The sequence below is a fragment of the Balaenoptera musculus genome, chromosome X (assembly GCF_009873245.2).
Source record: "Balaenoptera musculus isolate JJ_BM4_2016_0621 chromosome X, mBalMus1.pri.v3, whole genome shotgun sequence".
NCBI lineage: Eukaryota > Metazoa > Chordata > Mammalia > Artiodactyla > Balaenopteridae > Balaenoptera > Balaenoptera musculus.
The window spans coordinates 112,777,019-112,795,079 of NC_045806.1; positions in this window are offsets into that span (position 1 = coordinate 112,777,019).

Below are 18,061 nucleotides of genomic sequence, written 5' to 3' on the forward strand. Positions count from 1 at the left end.
TCAAGAGTGAAATGGGTAAATTGTGACAAAGTCCTTCAATGGAATACTATCCAGCAATGAGAATGACTGGTCTACAGCTATAAGCAAACACGTACATAAACCTCACAAGTGTGATGTTGAGCGAAAGAAGCCAGACACAAAAAAGCACATCCTGTATGATTCCATTTATATAAAGTTCGAATGCAGGCAAAGCTAATCTATGCTGTTAGAGGTCAGAACAGTGGTTAGCTATGACAGGGGAGTGGCTGGAAGAGGAAATGAGGGGTGTGGTAGGTTGAATGGTGGCCTCACAAAAGATATATCCACGCTCCAGAACCTGTGAACGTGACCTTATTTGGAAAAAGGGTCTTTGCAGATGTAATTCAGTCAAGGATCTCAAAATGAGATCATCTGGATTATTTGGCCTTAAATCCAATGACAAGGTGTCCTTATAAGAGACGGAAGAGGAGAAGACACAGAAGAGGGAGAAGAAGGAGAAGGGCCTCGTGAAGAAGGGGGCAGAGATTTACAGCAACGCGTACACAAGCCAAGGAACACCTGGAGCCACCAGGGCAGGAGGAAGCAAGGAAGGATTCTCCCCTAGAGCCCCTAGAGGGAGAATGGCCCTGCTGACATCTTGATTTCAGACTTCTGGCCTCCAGAACTATGAAAGAATACACTTCTGTTGTAAGCCACTAAATTTGTGGTAATTTACAGAAACCCTAGGAAACTCATGCAGGGAAGGTGCTCTGTTTCTTGATCTGGGTACTGCTTGCATGGGTATGTTCATTTTGTAAAAATTGATCAAGTTGTATACTAATAGTTTGTGTATTTTTTACATGTATATTATACTTCAATAAAAAAATATTTTAAAAATCTATGATTCTACATTCTAGTTTCCAAATACCCACCATTTTGAGTAAACAGAGCCTGGCTTTATGAGGTTTCATTGTTTATGTTTAAGCTGTGCTTTACAACAACAAGGAAAGCCTTTCACCAAGTCAAAAAAGCATGCCCCTAACAAATATATACTCATGGGCCTTCCCTCCACTGCAGTACGGTGAGGGGAACTTTGGAAGACACAATATCAGAAGCAGGTAGCCAACATCCATTTTTCATCTATTTCTTTTTGCTGAAGTAGGCGGCAGGGTGGGTAGGGGATAACAACTCTCCAGGACAGGAACTGTCTGGAAGTTTGGGGTAATGATAGAATGATCAACACCTTGCTTTTGCTCAAAGTGAATCAGTTGGGAACTCTTTGTGATCAACAACAAGAAGAAGAAGCCAAACCCTAACCCCACCTTATCTGGCAATTTTGCAGTGGGTGGGAGAAGCATTACATATTGTTTGTGTGTTGTTAAGAATGAGATTCAAAGATGGTTTCCTCTGTCTTGGAAGGAAAAAAAAAAAAAGAACACATTTGGCAGCCTACAAACAATAAACCAGTAGAGGCTTCAGATTTTTTTCCAAAAGAATGAGATGACTCCAAAATGAGCATGTTTTCCATTTTCCACTCTCTCCAACCCCAGGCAGATGATTTTGAACGTGCACTCTCCTCACACTGGCTTTGAAGAAGTCAGGACTTGCCAGAACTGTGGACTCAAGACTAAAGCCAAGCACAGATGGAAGTGGCTGTGGAGAGCAGGCCCAAATTCCCTCAGCAGGGATTACTGAGGAACAAAGCTGGCAGGGTGGGGATTGCAAACAGTCACAGGTGCAGAGAGGCGCAGGGCAAGGGATGGGGCGCCGGGGAAGGGCCTTTTTCCACCTTCATATACGTCAGCTCTCATACATATTTGCTTAAAGGGGGCCACTGCTGCCTAAATCCAGTTACTGAACTTGTCAGTTCAAGGAGACCCCGTCATTGAAGGTGGCAGACAGGCCTGCTGTTTCCTCCCTGATGGAGCAGACTGTCCCGCGTTAGCCCCGCCCAGGCACCAAGAATACAGGACTGTGGCCACATTGTCGGGAGCATATGGAGGACAAAGTAAAGAAGACCACAGTGGTCTTGCAACTCTGAGAGGGGTTTTGAAGTTTTCAGTAGGAATAAGCAAAGTTTTGGCAGTGATTTGGGTGCTGACTTCCTTAAGGGGCCAAATTAGGTTAAAATTGATGGATGACTCTCCTGTAAGTTTCCTCCTGCATTGGAATCCTCAAATGTGTGTGCTTTGTTTTGCGTGAATGCTCTGTCTTGCCCCTTTTAAAGTGCAAGCTACAAGGACAGCAAGGGCTGGGTCCTTCATTTCTGTTGTCACCTTTGAGCCGTTGTCATCTACACATAGCTGTTAATGTAAAAAAAAAAAAAGAAAAAGAAAGAAAAAGAAAAAAGAACAGCGAAGACAGAAGTGAAATGACACATGTTCCAAATTAGGCCACTCAGGGTTGGTCACAACAGTGACTTCTTCAGCAAGAAGAAAAACCTCACTCAAGGATTTGTTTGAGAGGGAAAAATGTGAAATTAGGGGGCAAAGATAAGAAAATACCCTCCTAGGAGATATGAAAAAAAAGGCAATGTTTGTGAGACCAGATAATAACTAACTGATTTGAAAAGAAGTCAAAACATTAGGTAATGTGAAATTCTGAGCCTTGACTGTAACATATATTGCATGTTTTTTTTCCTAATTCAGTTTGGTCTGTATGGCATTCCAGCCAAATGTTCTAACCAAAAGCCCTTGAGGAAAGACTGAACATGAGACAATAGTTCATAATTCAATTCCATCAGCATTCACTGAATGCTTACTACGTGCTCAACATTCTGTTTGGTGCTGTGGGGAATGTGTAGGAAGCAGAAAACACAGTCAATGCCTGCAAGAAGTTTGCCATTTAGTTGGGAGAGAGAAGATTTCTAAACATAGAACAATTAAAACAATTAAGTTAGAAAATAAAGACATAGTAAAGAACCAAAAGAAACAGACTTTAGTGCCAAGATGTATGGTTCAGGTAAGAATGGACAATTCAACACCACAAAAAAGCTGAAGTTAGTAAGGAGAGGGCTACGGGATACAAATACGGTAGACTCCCGGGCTGTAGGAAGAAGGCCAGCTCACATCACATTCTGAAACTGACATTAACAAGAAAAACTCTAACCATTGGTGCTGTTAAGATGAGGGTATTGTCTCAAAATCAACAAGGGACTGTAAGAACAGCTTCTAAAATCTCAACTGTAAGGCATCAATTTAAAAGGCTAACTGATACAAAATCAGTTATCTAATGTGTTTGTGACAAAAGTTTTTCGAGTGTGACTATAGGCATACCTCAGAGATACTGCTGGTTTGCCTTGAGACCACCGCAATAAAGCAAATATTGCACGCAATAAAGCAAGTCACACAAATTTTGTTTTTGGTTTCCCAGAGTGTATAAAAGTCGTGTTTACACTATACTGTCTATTAAGTGTACAACAGCACATTTATGTCTAAAAAAGCAATGTGCATACCTTAGTTAAAAATACTTTATTGCTAAAAAATGCTAAACATCATCTGAGCCTTCAGCGATTGGTAATCTTTTTGCAATGGTAACATCAAAGATCACTGATCACATAACAAATATAATAACAATGAAAGAGTTTGAAATGCTGTGAGAATTACCAAAATGTGACACAGAGACACAAAGTGAGCAAACGCTTGTAGAAACTGGAGCCAATACCTGCTCAAAACTTCAATTTGTAAAAAAAAAAAAGAAAAAAAAAAAAAGAAAAATCCGCAAAACACAGTAAAACAAAGTCTACCTGTGCTAAATAAGGAGACCTGGATCGTAAGAAGTTGTCAGTTGGTGTGTAGCACTGTTTACAAAAGTGAACCTAAGTTCTTTGGGCCCTTAGAAAGGTATGTTTTGGATCAGAACAGAGGACACTACCCAGGTGCTACCCTTCTCTCCCTCCCTTGGTTATGAGTGCCTAAAACATAGTGGCTCCTTTAGAGTCATGCTGGGTGACCCTACCACTTATCACCCGTGTGGACTTGGGGACTTACTTCATCTCTCCAAGCCTCAGTTTCCTAAAATGGGAATAATAATAATAATACCTACCCTCACTGGATTATGATGAGGATTCAATTAGGTAATACATGTGGAGTGCTTAGCACAGGGCCTGCCGTAAGGCAGGAGCTCAGTAAAAGTTTGCTATTGTTTTCATTAGTCATAAAAACATCCTGATTGCCACTAAAGGCTAGATAAATTAGTAGTTAAGAGTTTGGGCTTTGGACTCAGATAGAATAGAGTCTAAATCTATTTACTAGCTATGTAACTTTAGGCAAATTAGGCTATTTGTTACTATTATTATTATTTGCTGTTGTGGCTACTGTTACTACCAACTTGGTCTCCCAGCTATCTTGATACTGGGAAAGAAAATTAGAGGACATAAGTCTTCCAGGCATTGGAAAGGCATACATTCCATCGTTAATGAATAAACTGACCTCCTGAATTATAATCTCCTCTGAGTCTAGTTAGTGTGTGTCAGATCCCCAGAGTCCCCACTGGATGATCTGGGAGTTCCGGTCTCAGTGAATAGCCAGCCTCTCTTTGTCACCATCTACCCCCCCCTAACAAGACAGTTTTTGGCTCACAAAACTGGAAGTCCAGAGGCAGGTGGCTTCAGGGCTAACATAATCCTGTAACCCCAGTTCCTTTTGCCTGCTCTTCTCTGTGTCCTGATCTCCTCCCTGAATTGACTTGATCCTCAAGCTCGAGTGAGATACCTGCGGCAGTTTCAGACCTCACATTCGTATACGACAACATATCAGAGGGAAAGAGACCTCTTTCTTAACAATGAGGAAACCTTCCTCACAGCAAACTTTCCTTCATCTCTCATTACTGTGAACTGGGTCACGCGCCCATTTCCAAACGAATCCTTGTAGCCAGGTATATCTGAAATATCCAGGGGCAATAGCATTACCAAGATTGCTTTAGACTGATTAGTCTCCACCCACTGAAGCTGGAAGCAATCCTCAAAACTACACTTGTGCTAAACAATGTGATGGTAGGATATCAAACAGCAATGGCCACCTCCTCAACCGTAGGATATCCGCGCTCCTTAATGCTAGAGATAATGAAAAATAACCTTACCCCCCGAGCAATTGGCCACTCCCTGAAAGCCAGCTGAAGTTAAGGTCTACCCCAGTGACCTCTTTGGAACTATAGTCATATCCGGAGTAACAGGAATGTCACTGCCTGGAAAAACAGGGTCCTTTTCTAAAATGGGCTTTCCCTTCTGGCCAAACTCCTTGGTCCATAACTGCAGTTGATAGGATCTTTGGGAGAGGTTTCCTTGGCCTTTTGTTTGAATGTTGTGCCCCCTTTATGATTCTATATGTGAAGAGGAAACCAGCCCTTTCCAGCTATGTCAAGACCCTGATTAATGCCTCACTAGCAAACACGACCCAAACCCCAGCAAGCCTGGTTCCTTCCTTTCCCAGAAGGAAGCTAATATGGCTCTCCCTTTGTTTGAAGGTGCTGGGTGAAAAAATGCTAGCTGCAGCTTTGGAGGGAGGTAAGGAGGCCCGAAAATCTGTTCCCCTCCTCAGTCCTCTACAGTTTGTCTTGAATTTAAAATGAATCAACCTGAGAAACCAAGATTCATTCAAGCTGAGGTTGAGGACTCCAGACACTGACACAGGCGAGGCTGAACTTGCAGAGCTCAGGGTGACATCCAGTTCTGGACGGTGGACAACCATGGGCCTGTGCCTCAGGGTCCAGTTCCCACCACTGGCTTCCTCCTTGACCAGTTTTTAATTTTTCAAAACTCCCACCCCTCTTGCAGAACGGTCTCGGTTCTTTGCCTGACCTCTGCTTGGTCTCCCTGGGCATGCTGCCTCGTTCTCTCTCAGCTGGCCAGGCTGGCTGGCTGCCTAATTGTCCCAAGAGACAGGAAGGCACCCTTTACATCTCTCCGGTTTGGGTCCGTTTTTACTGCTTCTCTGGAGTTAACATCAAGGACTTTAAAAACATCTCGGTAAATGCAGATGTAGAGGCTAGATAGGATTGTGGTCACCTTGGCCCTCATTTTTCTTGCTGCTCACAGAGTAGGAAAATTCAGTGCTGTTTTTGGACTTGACCCAATACCTTTTCTGTCCAGAAAGCCAATAACTCACTCTCGGAGTGACTTGTTTGGCTCTGCTTGCTATATCACGTATCATATATTATAGATGATATATCACAGTCATTGGCAAAGCTAACTAATGCCCAAACTCCACTCCCAGATCCCAGCACCGACTGCCAGAGGTAACCAGACATTCACATTAATGAGACGTGGTGGGCTGTTAAACCAATCTGCATTATTTGAGGTGAAAGGGTGGAAGCAAACAGACTTCCAAGTTTCTTGGATTAGTATCAGTATAATTTCTTTTGGACTGTAAGTACTGAGAAAGATTGTATTTTCTACATTACTAGGAATTTGTTTTTCAAATCAAGTGAATATTATGTACAGAACATCGTGCTTAACCTTAAACGGGCTACAAGGATTTTAGTAAGGGATACATGCCATATGCCTTGGAAAAATTATAAACAATCCAGGGTAGTATATGCTAGGTCAAAAGGAATGGTATAGAGCAAGGCTGTAAGGACAGAAGCACAGGGGACTTTGTCCTTAGTTGATGTATAACAGCTTAAACTCATTTCTAAGCGTTGCCCTTGGGTCTTTTCATTCAGGACAATGACATACTCTGGGAGAGGTGGGATGGAACACCACCGACCACCTAGAGTTAAATGAAACCTCTCATTAACCCATTGCCAACCTGCACCAAGAGTGCCCTGCTCAGTTGCTTGCTTCCTGTGGCTAAATTTGGCCTATCCGGAGGCCCGAAGAGCGTCTGCCCAGTGGTTTCTACGGCAGCTTGCATTCTGATGGGCAAAGGAAGATAAATGCTTAAGGATGTGGAGATGGTGGTGACCTGACCTCCCCGGGAAACGCCCTCCTATATTTCGAGTTGCCTGGTCACTCAGCTTAATGATTTTAAAAGAAGACATTACTTAGTTCAGTGGCCTGTAGTGAAGTTTGCACTCTGCCAGGGAAGAGAAAATAAATGTCTGTGGGAGTGGGGAAATAGTAGGGACCTCCTTGGGAAATTCTCTGCTGGTCAGTCAGCTTATTAATTTTTAAGAGACGTTAAGGGGTCATAAAGAGAACCCTGGCCTGGAAGTCAGGAAGTGTGCTGTGCAGTGGGCCCAGCAGCAGCGGGAGGGAGAGCGTCGGCCACCGGGAGCCCACGAGGAGCATTTATAATGATGAGAATGACACAAATGTCGCATTTTATACCTCTCTTTACAGTTTTGAAAGCACTTTTGCATCTACTACCACAAAATCCTAGAATCCTACGAGTGGGAAAGGACTTTAGGAATTACCCAGCATGGCCCCCCAACCCAGGCAAGACTCTCACCTCCACTATCCCTCTCGTTTGATGTTCCAAGAAGCCCTTTGCAGAAGCCAGCTTAGCAAGCAGCATCATCTTCATTTTATAGGAAGACCAACTAAGGAGTTAGTTTCAGGCCCGGATGATGCAGTCAATCATGACAAAACTGGCCTTAAACACGCTAGTCCGGGGTTCTTATCATGCTATCACATATCTCTTTTATCTTTAAGAGGATAGGTTCTAGTCACCCTTCTGGCCCTTACTAAGTAATTTAGCACCTAACTGTTCTCAAATTGCTTTAGAAGCTTCCGATCTGACACGTCAATTAGAGTACAAGATCTTTTCGGGCCAGACCTCATACTGCCTTGAATCTCCATCCTCTCTCCACCTCACCACCAATGTTAGGGGTTCTTGGAAGATACTTAACAAATGCCTGAATGAATGAATTGAAATTCTAAAATTTCTGAGTTACTCCTTATACCTTAGAGGCATGCCAGGTTCTACTTTCCATGATTTTGTCCTCATCTTTGGAAACTTCATTTGCTTGGAGCTACTGGGGCTACTTGGGCAGGTTGAAATACTCTTGTATCAGGGGTTACATGGGGGAATGTCCTGATATCTTATAGCAGATCCCCTTTCTCGAAGGTTAAAACAACTGGCAAGTCAATGACCTAGGTCTGATATTGGCAAGTTGAGGATTCAATATGTATTTTATTTCTCTTTAAAGTCTTGGCTGGAATTCTATAGAATGGAGAAGTCATGTTGCCCCTTTCTGGCCATTGGAATGTATTAAATGAGACACACTGTGCTCATTTTAAATCTTAGGGTTAGAGGAAGAAGTTCCAATCAGGGTTATTCGTCATGGGCTTTTGACGTAAACTAGCCTTTCCCAAGAGGGTTAAGGTGCACTGAAAAGAAGAATCAAAGACTTACATGGAAATAGCCACAGGATTGACCAGTTAACCGAAGTGCACACTTTTTTCTGAAGTTAAAAATTTATGCTTGGTGATTTCCATTTAAAAATCAAGGTTTTAAACTGCTGTCTATATTGGTCTATGCCTGGACTTAAAAAAAAACTTTTTGGTTCATAATTCTTTTGATGCTGTTAACATACAGAAGAACTCTAGCTTCCAAAATAGGATATATGTTGCAGTAAGCATCTCCTGCTCCTGCCCCCCAAGGACATCTGGAAAGGGTGTTAGTTAAATAGCCATGGATTTGCACAGTGCTATAATTCTTATAGCTATAAAGAAGCCTCCCTCCGCCTTCACCCCTACACCAGCGATGGGTGAGCTACCTCCAAACTCTTTCACGAGAACAAGCAATGGAATGTGGCAGATCACCCTAACCAAATACCACCCAGGCAGAAGGAGCCCAACCTGTCTAGTGAAATTCTTTCAAATATATTTTATACTATCAACGCTTAAAACTCATCAGGAAAAAAAAAAAACAATGAAATTTACCAGGAAACGTTTAAGGTAGAGTAATAGAGCTGCTGAGATTCACTTAAACATAACTTCCTAAACTTAAACCGCATAATAATCTTTTCCAGATCCTTTTAGCTAGTTTCTTATTCCGAAATGAACCTTATATGGAATTGCACACACTTGGCCCAGTACAAATTTCACCATATTGAGCCCCTTAGACTTGGCCCACCACTAATTCATACTGTCAACTACAGCTTGGCTCCCACCACTGCCCGATTGTTCCTTATACCGTGACTATTCCAGTCTTTATCTTCAGGTTCCCGAGTCCTCTTTATTCCAACACCCCCTTTCTTAGTAGATGAGCTTGACAAAGTTTGCTGAAAAAATTGAAGCTATGGAGATGTGAGAATATCTCTCATGTCAGATGATTTTTTTTCTGAGTACTATCTAAGTTATCCCCTCCCTCTTTGCTGTAGAATTCACCCCTTCACACTTTTCTACTCCCACATTTATCCTCTCCCTCCAGACTTGCACTGTCCTGTATGGTAGCCACTAGCCACATATGGCTATTTAAACGTAAATGAATTAAAATCAAATAAAATTAAACATTCAGTTCCACGATCACACTAGCCGCATTTCAAGTGCTCAATAGCCGCACGGGATTACCTGAAGGGACAGTGCAGATACAGAACATTTCCATCGTTGTGGAAAATTCTACTGGATAGCAGTGCTCGGTAGGGTCCTCTGATTTCTCATCTATCCCATGGGCTCTTCAATCTCATCATCAACAACAGTAACAACTACCCTACAAGTGACCCTCATACCCTTGTTGCTACCAGTATCTAAATGCTGCCAAACTTTTAGAATAAATACTTGCCTTCATGCCTGCATTCCTTTCTTGGTCCTCTGCAATCTGACTTCTGTACCTGCTAAGAAGCCACCAAAGACATTTGGGGCATCCTCCACCATTTTTTCCTAGTCACCACCTTCTAAAATTTCTCCTCTCTAACCTGTTTCTCACACCTCTTGTCCCTGGCACATCCCATTGCTGAAGAAATGTTGCGTAGATGAGACAATGAGCTTCCCTCCTTGATCATTCGTTCCCCTCTGTCCTGAAAGCCCAGTCTTCTGCTTTTCTTCTGCCAGCCCTTCTCTGATGAACTCATCTTCCCTTATTTGCCTTTCACTATCTGCTCTGTGAAAACGGGTCTCAATCTCATGGCTCGAGATGCTAATTCCTCACCTACCTGCCTGGCATTACCGGAGAGCACCAAGAATAAGTGTTGGTATTATCAATGAAGGCAGAGGAAGCTATCTCCCATCCCAATTAATTTCTATGTCCCTTGAAACCCTGTGGGCAAGTGAAGAGTCAGGGATGGAAGGGGGCAGAAACAAAGACTACAAAAGGAAGACATGGGAATGCTCTGGCCAGAAGAACTTTATCTATATAATAATTCTGCCATAGTCTTTTCTTACAACCAGTGTCAAAACCTCAGGATAATATAGAAGTTCTTTTTCCTTTTGACTCCTTCCTCTTTCTTTTCTTTTTTTCTTTTGGAGGGAGGAGTGGTTAGTAACTTCCGCCTTGCCTTTTCATAGCAAGCTCCACAACAGTTGTAGATCAAAATGGAAAACCAGTCACTTGCACCAAGGCACTAGCCTGCAGTAAGCCCACAGCAAATTACAGCCTGGTGTTTTGTGAGGGAAGTTGACAGGACAACACCTCCTCCCCTTCTCAAAATGAATGCATAAAATACACTCTAGCCTTTAACAGCATCTGATGTCTATGACTAACATGAAGAGAACATCAGAACGTTTTTTTTCCCTTTGGCTTTTTTTTTTTCTTTCAGCAGACACATTGCTCTGCTGATTAGAAAGCTAAGAAAGTGAATAGGTAGAAATATACAGCTTATTCAGCCAAAGGAAAATTAAAGTAATGCAGACAACACATTGCATAGTGCTTGATTTGGTTACACTTAATTTAAAGACCACCAGGTCCTGACCAATGCTCTTTTCCCCCCAGCTTTATCGAGATATAGTTGACAAATAAAATTGTAATATATTTAAAGTGTACAACATGATGATTTGATATATGTATACACAGGGAAATGATTACCACAATCAAGTTAAGGAACAATAAACACATCCACCACCTCACATAAGTCCTTTTTTTTTGTGAGAACGCTTACCATCTACTCTCTTGGCAAATTTTAAGTCCACAACACAGTATCATTAACTATAGTCACCATGCGGTACGTTAGATCCTCACAAGTTATTCATCTTTTAACTGGAAGTTTGTCCCCTTTGACCAACATCTCCCCATTTCCTCCATCCCCAGCTCCTCACAACCACCATTCTCTGTTTCTATGAGTTTGACTTTTTTTTTTAGATTCCACATATAAGTGGTACCATACAATGATTCTCTTTCTCTGTCTCCTGACCAGTGCTCTTGAAATGTAAACTCACTATCCAAAACCCACAAGTGAATCCAAAACACTGGGAAACAGGAGAAATTTACACTGGACAGATGTGGGCAGTCCCCAAACTCAGTGATCTTTGACAGCTACAAGGTCAAGGCAGTTTTTCAAAGTGATTTGTACAAAGTTTGCTTATAAAAGAAAACAAAATTTTTAAGAGAACATTCAGTTATATCCGAGGTAATCAAAGTAGCAAAAATAATCTCCAAAGTCAGCATTTACTAGGCAATTTGGGTTAAAATGTTATAAAAGGCAGACTGTTTGGGCTAGTACATCTGCCTCTCTTGCACTTGAAGAAAATTTGTAGATGAAGAAACTGCCTTAAAAAAAAAAAAAGAAAGAAAAGCCTCCTTTCCCACAGCCTTCTGCCAAACAGATTCTGTTGCTAGGTAAACAGAAGCTACCAACAATTTATGTACCAATATATATAGCAAATTATAGCTGAAAGGAAGCTTGCTAGCTTATGAAACAGATGGTGATTTGTTGTGGCTCGGGAGAGAACAGGGTTTTGCCATGATGAGCCCCTGCTAGTCTCTCTGACAATTTCCTAGCCTAATAAACACTCTGACTTTGTATGTTATGAAGTTGGATGAGAGTGGAATCATGTAGAAAAGAAAGGAAGAGTTGGAAGGAATGGCAAAGACTATGCTCTTTGAGAGAAGGAATTATGGGTTTTAAACTTTGTGTTTAAATATGAGATAACAGTAGAAAGTAAACCAACACAGCTTGTAATATAACCCCCAGACTTGCCATCTGGGTTGAAGTCAAATTGAATAAGCCCAAGAACATCAACTCTGCTTCTCTAGCACTATGACAAATTTCAGAAAGTCTGGTCAAGCAATCAGAAGCAAGAACAAGAGGCTGTAATCTTCTGTGAACATCTGTAACTAGAGAATATACCATGCTTATTAAGATTGTGTCAAAAGAAATTTCATCGAGTTAAGGCCCTTGCAGCTCACATTTCTCATCCAAACTAAACTAGTGTTTGTTCAATAAGCAACTGGTTCACAACTGGACTTAAACTGTCTCCCCACATCCTGGAACAAACTGTTGAACCACACTCAGATCCACACTGACATCTGCAGGTAATCAAAACAGGACTTCTATGAACTGATTTCTAGACGCAGATTCTCAAACCATTCACCACAGTAGTGTGCGAACCCATAAAACCTAAATACCCTGGATGACTATGTCTTTAAAAAATACTCTCAATCTTTAAGTGCTTTCATAGACTAAAATATTGTATATAGAGTATGAACTCAATTATCTAGAAAAAACCCCACAAACATATAGTTATTTCCACCTGGTGTAATTACGGTGATTTTAATTTTCACTTTAAACTTTGTCTTCAATTTTCCATTACTTTTCAGATATTCTCCAATGAGTGTATAGTCCTTTTACAATAAGTTATTGAAAGACTGCTACCTCGATTTTATTTTTTTAATTGTCAATATCAGCATTTTAATGAGTTATTAAAAATAAAATCATGCATAATATCCTCAACAGGCAAAGGTTACAATTATATGTAAGATAAATATATAAAGGAACCTGTAAGATGAAGGTTTTTTTTTTAAAGATACAGATAAATAGTCAAGACAATAAATTTTTTTTAAAATATGCGTTTGAAAGAAAATCTAGGGAAAGTAAGGTACAAAAAGCGATGGTCTCATTTAGAAAAGGATTTTCATATGTCCTAGCTAATAAGCACTAAATATGTTATATATATGAGTGAAGAGGAAGATTTTCAAAGGATAAGTAAAGTTAATGAGGTAAAGAAAAACACAAAGGATACATTATGGCAATTGAAAAATAGTGTACTAAGGAAAAACATGCCAAACGAGTTGAATCAGGAGGACACACTATAAAAAACAAAGCAACAAACATCCAAACAAAAAATCATTGGAATATAGTTTACACACATTCTTCCAAAATTGATGCATGTTAGTGTTTGTACTAACATGACAATGTCTGTGGGATTTTTAATGTTCATGTTTATTCTTCTCCTAAAATATGGTTCCTATTGCAGAAATTAATATTATTCTAAATTTTCTTCTTCCTGTATGTCAGTGAATGAAGAAAAATAACAATTGTCACACAATCATCAAAAAATATTCTGTTACCAAAATAATTCTCTAACCAAAGGAATAAATGATAGATATGAAATATCTCCAGTACAACTTTGTTGATAATTCATTTTCCACACACCTCTGGATACTACTGTATCTTTTAATAGCCTCTCTAGTGCGACCGCTACCTCAATTTTAACCTCAAACCCCTAGTTGTCCCAGGTCAATTTGTATTCACATTCATCAAAGCCTTTAAAAAAAATCCTGCAAAATGTTTTTCTGTGGTAAACTGCTACTAAGCAGCATGCTTATTTATATCGGCTATCAAAACTCCTAAAGACACAAAAAGATAAGGAGAAAGCAGATTTGTAGAGTCTAACATACGTGATTTTTCTATAGTGCCTTTCAACTGAGCGAAATTTCAAAGTAATGTTTATTGGATCAATCTATAATTACTGTATTAGAGAAAACACGATCTATTACCAAGAGGCTCCTTTTACAATGACTGTCTGGGGGAAAGCCTGTTTTTCTGGGCTTGTGAAATCAAGTGACTCATTAAATTTCTGAGGTAAAAAATCAACATTTGGAGAAAGCCTTATTTTACATGTTAAAAATTAAGTGTAATAGAAAAATACACCCGGGGTTTCTAGTGGTAGGGAGAAAAAAGACAACTGCTTAAGGGCTTATTAACAAATTCAATCGATAGGCACTCATAAACCTGCAGGCCCTCAGCTTAGAAGTGTGTTACATTTCAAACGTTTATTGGTATATTTATTTTTTGGTGCCTGCAAAGCATTTTCTTGAGGAAACAAAGCCACGGTGGTTAGAGTTCCAAGTTAATTTACAAAAGTAAAGCTAAAATACTGAAGGTTTGCAACGAAATTGTAAGAAGTAGTTTTAGTAATAAGATCAAACAAATGCTGGAATGATTTCAACAATAAATTATTTTTCAGTTTTCCTGTTTTGGTACATGAGAGAATAATTATAGAAAGATAAGAAAGGCGGACCTTTTCAAGCACTTTAGATATTAACATTTAAGTTCCCTTTAAAACTTGCAACTTTTTAAAATTTATGCTTGTTGGCCATACTTGAAGTTTTACTTTAGTGAACAAATGGACACAAGATGGAAATTAGGGAGAAAAATTAGGAGAGGGATTTTGATATGGAAACTGGGCAAGAACTGAAGCAGAAGGGGGGAGAGGGAACTAAAGAAAACATAGGGGTTGCCTCCACTTCATTCATTCATTCATTCGTTCGACTGTTAAGTGGCAGGCCCCATTGGTAAGTATAAGGACCCGGTAGTTCATCATTCATTCATTCATTCAACCATTCGCCCTCCTCCCCAAGTGACCCAGATAGTCAAGTTGACTGCATATTTTGAAAAAACATATTTGCATCTCTCATACTGTGTGTGAAGTTGAGTAGCTTTTCATATATTTAAGGCTCATTTCTTCTGTGAACTGTGTTTTCATATTTTTGCCCATTTTCCTCTTGTGAGTTTTAGCCTTCCCCCTGCTCTGGAATTTGAGTTCTTTATATATGTATTTAGGATATTAGCCATTTAGATAAGTATTTCTCCCAGTTTTGTTGTGTTTCTTTTGACTGTGCTTATGTGGTGTTTTTGTCTGTTTGTTTGTTTGTTTGTTTTTGTTGGTTTTTTTTTGCCACGCAACAGGTTTCTATTTTTATGTAGCTTTTACTTTTATGTAGTTGAAATTATCCATCTTTTTCATTGTATCTGGATTTGGAGTCATACTTAGAAAGGCTTTCCCTATACCCAGGTTATAAAGGATTTCATCCATGTTTTCTTATATACTTACATGGTTTCATTTTTTAACATTTAGATCCATTTGGAGTTTATTCCAGTGTACAGTGTGAGGTATGGAACCAAACTATCTATTTTTACAGCAATCCATTATCCCAACAGCATTTATTAAAAAGTCCATTTTTTGCCCCAGTGATCTGGGTATACCACCTTTACTATATGTTAAATTTTACACTTGGGTCTATGTCTGGACTTTCCGCCTTGCTCCAATGATCTGTCTGTTCACGCACCAGTATAATATAATAAAGGTAACAGGTTATAACACGTTGGTACGCAAAAAGGGGGGCAGCTTTCTTTACAGAAACTGACCCAGGGAGGCATCACTAATGGATGCTAAAACTATTGGGTGAAAGTTGTTGGGGAACAGGACATTTACATGGTCACATCTAATACTTTTTAAATACTAATTTGATATTAACTACAAAGGGGGAAAAGTACCTTTACAGTGGAGAAATCTGGAGAACACTACCTTGACTGAGTGACTGAACTTGGCATCACCAGTGGAACAACTGACATCATGTACCTCATGATGTGATGCAATGGGAATCACCTACGTGGTATTCTTGCCAGAAAGATTTAACTAATCTAATGTTTAATTGAATCTAATCATGAGGAAACAATCCGACAAATCTGAACAACAGGACCTCATACAAGACAACTGGCCCAGACTCTTCAAAATGAGTATTTCATGAAAGATGAAAGAAAGTGGGGGGACTGTTCTACATTAAAGAAAACTAAAGAAACATGACAACTAAATGAATTTGCATGACCTTTGAGCCTGAATTTTGAATCCTCAATTGAAAAAAATAATATTATTTAATTCGCAGTCCATATTCAGATTTCCCAAATTGTCCCAATAATCTCTTTTAGATCAGCCGAGCCCGGCTCTGAACAACAGAACCACCCACTCACCCATAGACTCATGAGAAAAAATGAACTATTTAGTTTTAAGTCACTAAGGTTTCAGGGGGAAGGAGAGGGAGATTACACAGTAATAGCTTATATAAATATGCTACCATTTGTGTGAAATTTTAGAAAAAAGAATATATTGATGAATTTGTTTACATATATGCAAACTTTCTCTGTAAGGATACACAGGAAAATAAAACCACAATTGCCGTGGGGAAGAGGAGCTATGGAGGCTGGGGATGAAGACAGGAGGGAGACATTTCATTTTCTGCCCTTTGGTACCTGTAGACTTTTAAACACATGAATGTATTTCCAATGAATGAATGAGTAAATGAATGAAATCTGTTTCTTTTACTCATGTCTTTCCAGAACCCCTGAATCATCTCTAGTGGTAATGGGAACTCTCATACCCTACTGATGAGAGTATAAATTGGTACAATCTTGGTGGGGTGGAGGTGTGGCTTTAAGAAATGCCTATAACGTAAGGTCAGACACTATAAAACTCTTCGAGGAAAACATAGGCAGAACACTCTATGACATAAATCACAGCAAGATCCTTTCTGACCCACCTCCTAGAGAAATGGAAATAAAAACAAAAATAAACAAATGGAACCTAATGAAACTTAAAAGCTTTTGCACAGCAAAGGAAACCATAAACAAGACGAAAGGCCAACCCTCAGAATGGGAGAAAATAGTTGCAAATGAAGCAACTGACAATGGATTAATCTCCAAAACATACAAGCAACTCATGCAGCTCAATATCAAAAAAACAAACAACCCAATCCAAAAATGGGCAGAAGACCTAAATAGACATTTCTCCAAAGAAGATATACATATGGCCAACAAATACATGAAAGGATGCTCAACATCACTAATCACTAGAGAAATGCAAATCAAAACTACAATGAGGTATCACCTCACGCCGGTCAGAATGGCCATCATCAAAAAATCTAGAAATAATAAATGCTGGAGAGGGTGTGAAGGAAAGGGAACCCTCTTGCACTATAGGTGGGAATGTAAATTGATACAGCCACTATGGAGAACAGTATGGAGGTTCCTTAAAAAGCTAAAAATAGAATGACCATACGACCCAGCAATCCCACTACTGGGCATATACCCTGAGAAAACCATAATTCAAAAAGAGTCATGTACCACAATGTTCATTGCAGCTCTATTTACAATAGCCAGGACATGGATGCAATCTAAGTGTCCATCGACAGATGAATGGATAAAGAAGATACAATGGAATATTACTCAGCCATAAAAAGAAACGAAATTAAGTTATTTGTAGTGAGGTGGATGGACCTAGAGTCTGTCATACAGAGTGAAGTAAGTCAGAAAGAGAAACAGAAATACCGTATGCTAACACATATATATATGGAATCTAAAAAAAAAAAATGGTTCTGAAGAACCTAGGGGCAGGACAGGAATAAAGACACAGACGTAGAGAATGGACTTGAGGACGCGGGGAGGGGGAAGGGTAAGCTGGGATGAAGTGAGAGAGTGGCATGGACATATATACACTACCAAACGTAAAATAGATAGCTAGTGGGAAGCAGCCGCATAGCACAGGGAGATCAGCTCGGTGCTTTGTGACCACCTAGAGGGGTGGGATAGGGAGGGTGGGAGGGAGACACAAGAGGGAGGAGATATGGGGACATAGGTATATGTATAGCTGATTCACTTTGTTATAAAGCAGAAACTAACACACCATTGTAAAGCAATTATACTCCAATAAAGATGTTAAAAAAAAAAGAAATGCTGATAAAATATGCAAATACATATGCAATACATAGACTATCTCCAGAAGAATCCACCAGAAGCTGATAACACCGGTTGCTTCTGAGGAAGGACCTTATGGGACTGGGAATCCAGGGTAGAAGGAAGACTGACTTTTCCCTATATGCCCTTTTTATTCTTTGAATTTTTATGCTGAACTTGTATTACCTTTTCAAAAGGAGCATAATAAAATAAAATGCACATATGCTTTGACTCAACTATTTATCACTTCTACGATTCTCTCTTGCAGAAATACTTA